This window comes from Silurus aristotelis (assembly GCF_946808225.1).
Source record: "Silurus aristotelis genome assembly, chromosome: 9".
Classification (NCBI taxonomy): domain Eukaryota; kingdom Metazoa; phylum Chordata; class Actinopteri; order Siluriformes; family Siluridae; genus Silurus; species Silurus aristotelis.
In genome coordinates, this window is record NC_139582.1 from 22056710 (window position 1) to 22068094 (window position 11385).

The 11385-nt window shown below is 42.9% G+C and overlaps 1 long non-coding RNA gene across 1 annotated transcript; it reads left to right on the forward strand.

The window, feature by feature from the left end:
- The first annotated feature begins 7787 nt into the window (after positions 1-7787).
- Positions 7788-8863, forward strand: LOC310731144. The gene is made up of 2 exons (XR_014535072.1): positions 7788-7920; positions 8551-8863. It is a non-coding gene; the product is annotated as an uncharacterized lncRNA (long non-coding RNA).
- The last annotated feature ends 2522 nt before the right edge of the window (positions 8864-11385 follow it).

Sequence of the window (11385 nt, forward strand, 5' to 3'; positions counted from 1 at the left end):
ACTCTGTCTTACTCCTACTGACGTTCATTCCCCTTCTCTCCAGCACGTACCGCCACTTCTCCAGGCTCTTCTCAACCTGCTCCCTACTCTCACCACAAATCACAACATCATCCGCAAACATTATAGTCCAGGGAGACTCCTGTCTGACCTCGTCCATCAACGTGTCCATCACCACTGCAAACAGGAAAGGGTTTACAGCTGATCCTTGATGCAGTCCAAACTCCACCTTGAACGAGTCTGTCATTCCTACTGCACACTTCACTGCGGTCACACTGTCCTCATACATGTCCTGCACCACCCTTACATACTTCTCTGGCACCCCTGACTTCCTCATACAGTACCAAAACTTCTCTCTTGGCACCCTGTTGTACGCTTTCTCTAAATCCACAAACACACAATGCAACTCTTTCTGACCTTCTCTATAATTCTCCATGGACATTCTCAAAGCAAATAATGCATCTGTGGTGCTCTTCCTCAGCATAAAACCATACTGTTGCTCACAGATGGTCACCTCTTCTCTCAGCCTGGCTTCCACTACTCTTTCCCATAACTTCATAGTGTGACTGATCAACTTAATTCCTCTGTAGTTACTGCAGGTCTGCACATCTCCCTTATTCTTAAAGATCGGTACCAGCACACCCCTTCTCCATTCCTCAGGCATCCTCTCACCTTCCAAAAACCTGGTTCAAAACTCCACTGCCATCTCTCCTAAACATCTCCATGCTTCTACTGGTATGTCTTCTTGTCCAACTGACTTTCCACTCTTCATCCTATTAATCACTGCTCTCACTTCCTCCTTACTAAACCTATCCACTTCCTGCTTCACCATCTTCACACCTTCCAACCTTCTCTCTCTCTCTCTCTCTCTCTCTCTCTCTCTCTCTCTCTCTCTCTCTCTCTCTCTCTCTCTCTCTCTCTCTCTCTCTCTAATTTTCCTCGTTCATCATCTGCTTAAAATACTCATTCCATTTTCTCAACAAACTCTCCTCAGTAGTCAACACATTTCCATCCCCATCCTTTATTGCTCTAACTTGCAGCACATTCTCCCAGCTCGGTCATTCTGCCTGGCCAATCGGTATAAATCATCCCTATCATCCAGCACCTCCTCACCATCACTGAGCCCCTGTCTGACTTCTTCCCTGAATCTCATACTACAGTCTTCCTCCTTTAGATTCCACCATCTTGTTTTTCTTTCAGTCCTCACTCTCCTCCTTTTCTTTTTCACCTCCAAAACCATCCTACAGACCACCATCTGATGCTGTCTAGCTACACTGTACCCTGCCAACACCTTACAGTCTCCAATCTCCTTCAGGTTGTATCTCCTACATAGAACATAGTCCACCTGTGTGCACCTTCCTCCACTCTTATACATCACCCTATGCTCCTCCTTCTTCTTAAAATATGTATTCACCACTGCCATTTCCATCCTTTTAGCAAAATCTACCACCATCTGCCCTTCCACATTACTCTGCTTTAGGCAATACCTACCCATCACCTCCTCATCACCTCTGTTCCCTTCACCAACATGGCCATTAAAGTTTGCCCCAATCACCAATCGTTCATTTCTATGTACACCATCTACCACTTCATTTTACAAAACAAATCTCACCTCAAACATAGTACAAAAATGTTATTGATATTGAAAAAGAGTGTGGATGGCTTCAAGTGCTTCTCCAAAAACAGGTTATCTTGTAAATCACCAAGATTGAATCCAACAATTAATAATTGTTAGATGACAAAGATTAACAAAAGAAAATATAACTATTAAAAAGGTCTAAAGAATACAGACAATATGCTACAAAATAAAACAAATGCTACAGGGTGGTATGTATGTATGTCTGTGTTTGTGTGTGTAAAATACCCAAAGGATGGAATGATAGGATTTACTGTTTACCTGGTTATTCTTGTTAAGCGTTCTTCCTAATAATTACACATGCCAATGTTATTTCAGTGCCTATTATTTCATTTTAGTATGTTTAGGTAGCAGAAATTGTTAGAATCTGAATTATTTATTCTCAGATATGTTTTTGCCATCATTTCATGTTGTCTGCCTTAAAACAGGCTATTATGTGCAAGAAAAGTTGAATAATAAAGCAGAAAGCCTGACTGAAAAAAAACTAAAACAAAACACAGTTACCTTTTCACCGGGTTATAGCCAAACACAAAAATGTACAATGTGTGTGGGGTTATTTTTGTACCTTTATTGCTCATATTCCTTATATTAGGCATCCGGGAAGGTTTCTAACAAAGGTATATTACTTTTTTCAAAAGCATTGTAATGATATTTGCCTACAATTTCTGCTTCACATTAATGCTAATATTCCTGCTGTCTGTCACGTATTCCTCTTTCCCTTAGGGGACTTTTGGAAAAGCATGTTGCTCAAGCTGTATGACTTGGCAGTGCACTTAAACTGCAGAGCACCATTTGTGTGTGTGTGTGTGTGTGTGTGTGTGTGTGTGTGTGTGTGTGTGTGTGTGTGTGTGTGTGTGTGTGTGTGTCTATGTATATGTATACGTGTGTGTGTGTGTGTGTCTGTGTATGTATCCTTATATCAGCGTGTAACCAAAGCCAAACAACAGATCTCAGGGGTGGGATACACTTCACTGCCACAAATCCCCAGTTTGGTCCTTTGACCCTCATTATGCTTCAGCGAAAGCTTTTTCTTGCCTCCCTGTGTGCAAAAGGGGCCACTATGACCATGGTAAGTAAGCCCCAGAGACTGATGCCCAGACTTCTTAATCATAGCACTGTTTAGTTTCTATTACTTTCCCTTCGCTGCAAAGGGAATATTATTTCCCCATATCTATTCTGAAATCTCATGCTCTCACTTTTTCTTAGTTTTCTTTTCCCTCAATACTAGCTTTGAGGGAGAAGATTTATAGAAGCCAAATATTTTAATGAATTCACCTAAAGCAATATGCACAGCACAGTTTTGTATAAAATGCGTTGTAGCCTTTTAAATAATTACAATCTACTGTTTAAAAATTCTAAAGCCTAATCTTTTAACCTACATTAAATCATTAAATTTTTGTATGTAGTCAAAAATCTTAATTAAAGTTAAAGTTTTTTGATTCACTGTATTTTTTGTTGATATACTGCTATAAATCTCTGCTGCTCACCTAAGTGTCACTACAGTGCATCGAATGAATGAATCCTTGATCTTACTCCTGGATCCTGAATCCCATGTTATGAATTTCTGCACATTTTGCTTTCCAGGCCACATTCTATACATTTTCTATTTTGCCTTTAATTCCTTACACTTATTTTAGATTAGGTTAAATTAATTGACCTTATATAATGGACCTCATATCATTGAATACAGCAGTAATGTTGGCAAATAAGTTTAATGGCATTAGGTTTTTAGAGTTGAAGCAGATTCTTTCATATATACTGATTTATGTGTAAGCTATATTTTTTGGAAATAGACATAGCCGATGACTCTGAATGTTGAGAGTGTAAAGCTCTTTGTTTTTTCCTGGTTGTATCTGAAATATGGCATGTACAGTATCCTGCTTACTGCTCCATCTTGTCAAGAGAGAACTTATATAAAGTATACATTCTTTAAAAATACAGATTTTAGCCTTTTTTAAGTTATAGAAACCAGTGATCTTTGACTATATTAAATGTATTTATTTAATAATTAATAAAAATATATATTTTAACTCTTGCTACAAACTAATGCTCAGTGTTAAAAATAATGTATATGCATATAATTTCTGCAAGACTCGTCCACTTTTCGTAAAAAAAAATATTGTTTCTTCAAGCCATATTTCACTAAACTAAATAGATTTCACTGAATTGAAATCAGATAAAAATAGCAACCAGAAGCTAACATTTGTAATATTATGTGGCTTTTCATTATCATTGCACATTACATATTATGCTGTAGGTCTTACCAAGGTTCCTGTGATATTTCTATACCATTTTAGAAATAGCCATATGCACATACTTTTATTCTAACTGTTTTGTGTGGACAACAGCCATTACTAAGTAGGAAATAGAATATTATGGATCATAAAAAGTAGCTGCTGTATTTTTTTTTTGCTGTTGATGTTCGGCCAGTCTTAGGAGAAAGAGTAAGATGAGAAGGTGCAAAATATGAAAGTGTTTTCACAGCTGCTTTCTGGGAAACAGATCCACACACTTCCATAAGTTTGTATGAAATCCACTGAGTGATTCTTGAAAAATATTGATAAGTAAAGTATAATAAATAAATATATGTATTTTCAAGAACATTTTATTCATCCCATCAATACAGCCCAGCAATATGGCTGAAAGGTACATTGGAGGTGGCGTGCTGTATATATCTTACCCCTAGCAGCCTGGAAGTGAGGAGAAGAAGACATTTAGAGGGAAGAGATGTTATAAGAGAGGGGGATTGCAAAGAGAAAAGGGACCTTCACTACTGGGGAGTCAGCCAAAGTGCAAGGCTGCTTTAATGGCTTCCCCTTTGCAGCATGCTTTTGACTCAGGAAAATTGGAGTAGACACTCTGTCTCCTGCCCTTGCAATGCTAAATGTGTGTGACGGAGTGTAATGTCAAAGCCAAACATACATGCTTATGTGCACATTTGTGTATTTGCCTTTCCCCTAGTGCCTCATTGGTGACCTGTGGTGTCATTAGCCAGGCTAGGCCACCAGAAGTTCCTAGCAACAAGTAACATTGTTGCCTTACAGCTCAAGGGGTCCCTGGTTTGAGTCTGAGCTTGGGTTACATGCTACACTGAGTTTTGCATGTTCTTCCCATGATCATGAGTTCTTCTCCTGGGATCTCTGGTTGCCTCCCAATGTCCAAAAACATGCAGAAAGGCAGACATTGGTGTCATTGAGGGGTCATTGAGATAATTACAAAATACTTGAAAAAACAAAGCAAACTAACTGTAACACATCCCATGTGTTCAAGAACAAAATCACCAGCTTAAACTGGCAAAAATGTCAATGCATATGGAATTTGTTGGCACTAAGGGAGCCACTGTGCCGCTTTATCCTATTAAATAACTGACATGCTTTAGAGCATACAAAAAGCTATCACAAACCTCATGTTATCTTGCCTAATATTTATGAATGGAATTGTGGGAGACAGGTCTGGAAGGCAACTGCACCAAATAATTTATGTAACATTTGAGATGCTTGTCAACAAGATTGGCTCACTGCGTGCTGTATGAATTCACCAAATAGATTTAGCATCTGGCATTGGCAAAACCACAATTAATTTTTGGTGTGTGCATTTTGGCTGTCAGACCAGTTTTGCATACATTAGCAACTAAATAAAATTGAAGCACAAGAGCTCATTTATCTAAAAATATATCTCGCTCAATGCAGTTTCAACTTTTCTTAGGCAATGCTTTTATCACATGATTTGTGGAGGCAGGTGACATTTTAGATGCTCTGTTGAAGTTTTATGGCATCAGAGTTTCTTTTAAGTAACTATATTTTAGCACAAAAAGGGTTCGCCTCAGCCAAACAATATTCAATAACAGAAATACTATTGAAGGACAATGTTTATGGCTGACAAATGTAAAAAATCTTTGTTGAAAAAACCTTTGTGAAACACTAGTTATTATTGTATCTGGAGAAGGCAGTCATTGGAAATAACTCAATCATGGTTTATTCAGTCAGTTCAACAAAAAAACACAGTTGCCGTGGCGAGAAAACAAACAAAGAATATCCGCTCGAGACGAGTAATCCAAAACGAAACTTAGAGCATGAAAACGAAAGTAAACTGCAACGGCAAAGAGTAATCCGCAAATGGACACAGAGTCTGGAAACAGAACCAGCGGGCAGGCTGGTGGTCGCGGGAACAGGAGATGACCAGCATGACAATTCAAGAACCGACAGCCTGTGACTCGAGAACGTGAGTTTATATAGTCTAGTCCTTAACGAGCCACAGCTGTCGGTGATCCTGGCAGGCAAAGTATAACGAGGAACCATGACAGCTACTGAGGGGGGCGTGGCAGGGTGAATCCCTGACAGTACCCCCCCCTCCAGGGGCGGCACCTGACGCCCCAAAACCCACAAACGCCAGGCGGGCCGGGGCACTCTGAGGAAGGCCTCTCGAACCGACCCGGGACAAAGGAGGCCCCGTGAGCATCGCAGCAGAACAGGGGAAGATCGGAAGCGGCCCAAGGCAAAGCGGCGTCCTCGGTCGGGATCAGGAGCGGGTCAGTGGCCCTCGAAAAGACCGGAAGCAGAGCATGATCCCTGGCGGAGAGCGCGACCTCCACGGCAGGGAACCTGAACTGTACGCTGTCCACAACGAAGGCCAGAGGCCGAGCGACGTCCACAACGAAGGCCGGAGGCCGAGCGACGTCCACAACGAAGGCCGAGCGACGTCCACGGTGGAGACCGGAGGCCGAGCGACGTTCACGGCGGAGACCGAGCGACGTCCACGGTGGAGACCGAGCGACGTCCACGGTGGAGACCAGGAACACAGGGGCACCTTCGGCAGGACGTTGGACCATAACGACACCCTCGGAGGGCCTCTGGAGAGCTCTGCCGTTGTCAGAGGGACCTGGAGGCCCGACGTCGTCGGGGGGCGAGCCGTCGCCTTCTGTGGAGCCCGGGGGCGAGCCGTCGCCCTGTGGAGGACTTAGGGGCAAGCCTTCGCCCTGAGGAGGACTTGGGGGCGGTACGACGTCCCCTTTGCGGCCGAGCGGCGGTACGACGTCCCCTTCGCGGCCTTTGAACGGGGCTGATCTCTCTTGGGGACTCTGGAACAGGGCTAAGCTCTTGGGGACTCTGGAACAGGGCTGAGCGGCGCCCTCGGCGGAACTCTGTGGCTGAGCGGCGCCCTCGTGGAGACTCTGTGGCTGAGCGGCGCCCTCGTGGAGACTCTGTGGCTGAGCGGCGCCCTCGTGGAGACTCTGTGGTGGAGAGGCGCACCCACGGGAACCTCGAAACAGGGCAGCGCGCTTGTAGATGTTCGGTGGCGGCACGGAAAGCTCGTGGGACTGCTGGGATGCCATGGCGCGCTCACAGACGCTTGGAGATGGTGCAGAGCGTCCACGAGAACCCCGGAACACAGCAGCGCGCTTGTACAGATCCAGGGGCAGAGCCGTGTGTCCGTGAAAGCCCTGGAACAGAGCCTTGCATTCTTGGATGCACCGGGATGGAACTGAGAACCTGGGAGAGTCCTGGAATCGAGCTGCGCGCCTTGAAGAGCCATGGAACGAAGCCGCGTGCTCTGAAGAACCTTGGAATGAGGAAAACCTTGAAAACCCCTGAACCAGAGCTGCTTGCCTTGGAGGACCTTGAATCGGAGTCACGTTCTCTGCAGAACCTCGGAACAAAGCAATTTCATCCTCAAGGGAACTCGCGTGGAGATCCGCCACCTCCATCCCACACATCCCCAGAAGAAGCTCGCAAAATTGCCCCCTTTGGTGCTCCATAATTTGCTGGTTTCAGAGAGAGCGTCACCAGACAGGAGGGAAACACAGAAGGCGATCTTGGCTTGCTCAGAGGAAAACTGGGACGAGTTTGCCTCCGCATACTCGCCGATGCTCCTCAGGAACCTGCCCAATTCGCTGCTCTCTCCGGAAAAATGAGCCAGGAAATTCTTTGCGCTCGCTGAGGGGCGCGGCGCAGCCGCGCTTGTGTAGTAAAGCAGTCTAGGTACCGCCCTAGTAAACGTGGTTGTCATTTAGGTACCGCCCCTTTAACGTGACTGTCGCCTGAATGACTGGTGTGGCTGCCGTTCCAGGTATATTTAAGACGTAGTTTATACCACCTGAGGGTGCATGATCCAATCATTGTCGGTTGTGGGCGTGTGCATGCAGCTTTGCGGGAGGTATGTACCTAGCTGTTGGGCTAACATTGTTGCTAGTGTTTATGCACTATTAAGTGTGTATATTGGTGTGTAGCCAGGTCGTGCTTAGGACTGGCGCAACGTTGCTGTTGGGTAAAGGCTGTCTTTCACTCCAGGTAGGTTAATTCCAGTGGATTAATGTTGCGGTGTGACTTGTAACTTATGCTTCGGTCATATTGCAGTCTGTGTATGTGCTGATGGAATACCTGCATATTTACATTTCGTTGATTTTGGAGAAAACGGCGAGTAACTGAACCGGTGTGTTTAGCGATCTACTTCCGGGTATGTATATCTAGTCCTTTGAGTATTATTGGGTTTGTGTCTCTGACTGATTTGCCTTCATTTGTTTATTTTAGGGGGGATGATTGCTTGTGAGCATTTCGTCACTGTGGACTGCAGGGCAAATAAGTTACCCCTTATACAACCTTAGGACTGCACTGTTTGTTCTACTGCTATAATTCTGTTTACGCTGTGACTAATTCTAAATTGTGATTTGATTTAAATCCTGATTGTTTCTCCTTTTTGGTTTTGTTCTTTCTTGAATCCTTTGTTGAGCCATTGTGGCTAGGTTCATGAGCTTTTGGTTCAAACCTAGCAGAGTTCCGGCCTCTCCGTTTGAACCTTTGTGGCCAGTGAATGGTCCATATTTGTCATCCATGGTTTGAACTTGATCCAATATAAATTGTTGAATTGTATGTGTTTTGATTGTGTTTTTTTATACTCTTGGTTGTTTCTGTTTATTTCAGGAGCTGAAGGCCTCCAGTGAGGGAAGCTAGCTGCTTTGACCCTGTTGCGGTGGTGTTTCTCTCAGTGTTTTTGCCGTGACCATTGCATCTCCCTCACTTAGTGGTTGTGTGTGGTGTGAGTGCGTGTGTTTGTGCGGAGCATACTTGGGTGCATGGTGTGTCTTAAGATCCTCACTGTGCAGCTAGCCACCCTACTGGTAAGCCTCAGCCGGAAAGTATTTTATTTCCTTTTAATTTTATTCCTGGTTGGTCAAGTTTTTTATATTTTAACGAATTATCCTTATTGTACAATAAAAGGAGTTTTTTATTCATATTCACGTCTCCTGTGTTTAGTGGAAACAAACCTGTGTGCTCTATTTTGGGTCTAAATTTCCCCGTTCATAGAAACGGGGTGGCGTAGTCTGCTTTTTGTTCTAGTTATACATTAGTGTTAATTCTTATCAATCACCGTCCCGCCACACTTGCATGAGTCGGCGTCAGTGGCTGTGAACCGCGAGGAGTGGCATGGAACTTCCGGGAGAAATCCGAAGCCGGGTTCGGCTGCCGATCCATCGCGGCCGAAATCGCGGGAGGGCGATTCCGTTTTCGGTTTTGGTCGGTTCTTCTGTCAGGCTGATGGACAGGACGCGGAAGCGGAAATAACTCAATCATGGTTTATTCAGTCCGTTAAAAAAAAAAAACACAGTTGCCGTGGCGAGAAAATAAACAAAGAATATCCGCTCGAGACGAGTAATCCAAAACGAAACTTAAAGTCGCCGAAAACGAAAGTAAAGCTGCAACGGCAAAGAGTAATCCGCACATGGACACAGAGTCTGGAAACAGAACCAGCGGGCAGGCTGGCGGTCGCGGGAACAGGAGATGACCAGCATGACAATTCAAGAACCGACAGCCTGTGACTCGAGAACGTGAGTTTATATAGTCTAGTCCTTAACGAGCCACAGCTGTCGGTGATCCTGGCAGGCAAAGTATAATGAGGAACCATGACAGCTACTGAGGGGGGCGTGGCAGGGTGAATCTCTGACAGCAGCCGAGGGAGGCATGGCAGGGGAATCCCTGACACATTGAAGTCAGACTCAGGAGTGATGCAGCAACACTGGCTATCAACAAGTTGGAACTTTCCCAAGTGCCTAGCTTAAGCTTGCAGCATCCGCTGAGTGACCTCATGTATCAACATACAGAAACTGTTCCCAGATGCTACTGAGAGAGAGGAAAGCTGACTTGTCCAAAAAAGATTTATGAACATAAATGTAAAGCTGAATCATCAATATGCTCTTACTTTATGAATTGTGTGAGAGAGAAACAGAATGGAGATGAGGCTCCAGAGATCTAAAAAAATGAATAATTTACAGACAGATAACAAATTAAATATATATATATCCTCTTCGAGGATGACAATGTTCCCATCCACAGGGCAGGAAGGACCACTGAATAATTTGATGATGATAAAATTAATAACAAAAACCCCAATATGCTATGGCCTTCACAGTTACAGGATCTTATATCAACATCTATGGGACATTTTGTACTGATGCATTTTAAAGAACTTTTCCCTATAATTATAACACATAATGAATATATTTAAAATATATTTATCCCACAGTTCCATCAAGTTGTAAAATACACCTATTTTTCACCTGCCTGTATCTTAAAATAAATTCTATTAGGGACACTTGACAGAATGAGGCTTGATTGACCCATTATTATTCCATTAAAACCTATTGGGTTTCTGCATGTTACCAGATTCTTTATTGCAGGCAATCTAAAATATATTTTCATTTGGAAATATCAAAACATCTGTTTTAACGTCTGCATTCATTAGAGTAATGAAAAGAACCTCATTAATTCCACATCACATTCCATAATTGTAGTGGGGTAATTTGTCTTATTTTTCTCTTCTTACACTCTGACAATGTAAGTAGTAACAGTTCTGCTTGTGGCAACAAAAACACCCTGGCGGCTCCTTCCCCAGACATACTGTACTTTGCAAAATGTTTAAGTAGTGGAAAAATGCCAGAATCAAAATCTGAAATAACTTTAGCTACAGCAAAATATTTCAGATTTTGAATTATCGGTCCAGAGAACCTACTGCTATTTTTTTGCACCCCAGTTTGTTTGTTTTTGTGTTAGTTGAGTATCTTACCTAATTTTCATGTTGGCTTTTGCCTGCATTTCTTCAATTAGGACCACTTCTGGCTTCCAGGCTTCCCCAGACAGTAAATGAGTATACCTGGATCCCACTGGTTCTTTGCTGATAGCACAACTGGACCTCTTCCGATGTCAAACAATAGTAAGCATGGTGTGTCTTTCATATGCTGCATCTACGGTCCTCAACATTGTACTTTCCTTTGTGTTTTTTTTTAAATAGCTTAAACAGCACATCATAAAACACATCTTAAACCAGTCTTTGCCCTTGCTGTATTGTTAAGTATCAGTATTGTTGCTGATGCAGTACTGCTGTGTGTTGTTGCTGTGCTCAGTCTTGCCATGTGTATAACCTGTGTCATTAAACTTAGTAGCAGATTTTGGTTGTCTTCACTTAAATGATACCTCCTGTTTCTGTTTCATTTTATGACTGTGTTTCAACCTAAATATGAAATTAATGATGATTATCACCTGCTTGGCATCATTGGTTAAACATACATCTGACTCTGATCCTACAAATTCCATGTCTTTGGGCAAAGTGTACAAAATGTTCAAAAATAAGAATTCAAAGCCAAAGGGTAGCCATACCAAACATTGATTTAATTTGGATTTCTCTTTTTTTTCATTTACTTTCTCTAATTTCATTTACATTTACATATCAATTATTAACACTTTTTTATTTTTTTAAAGTAT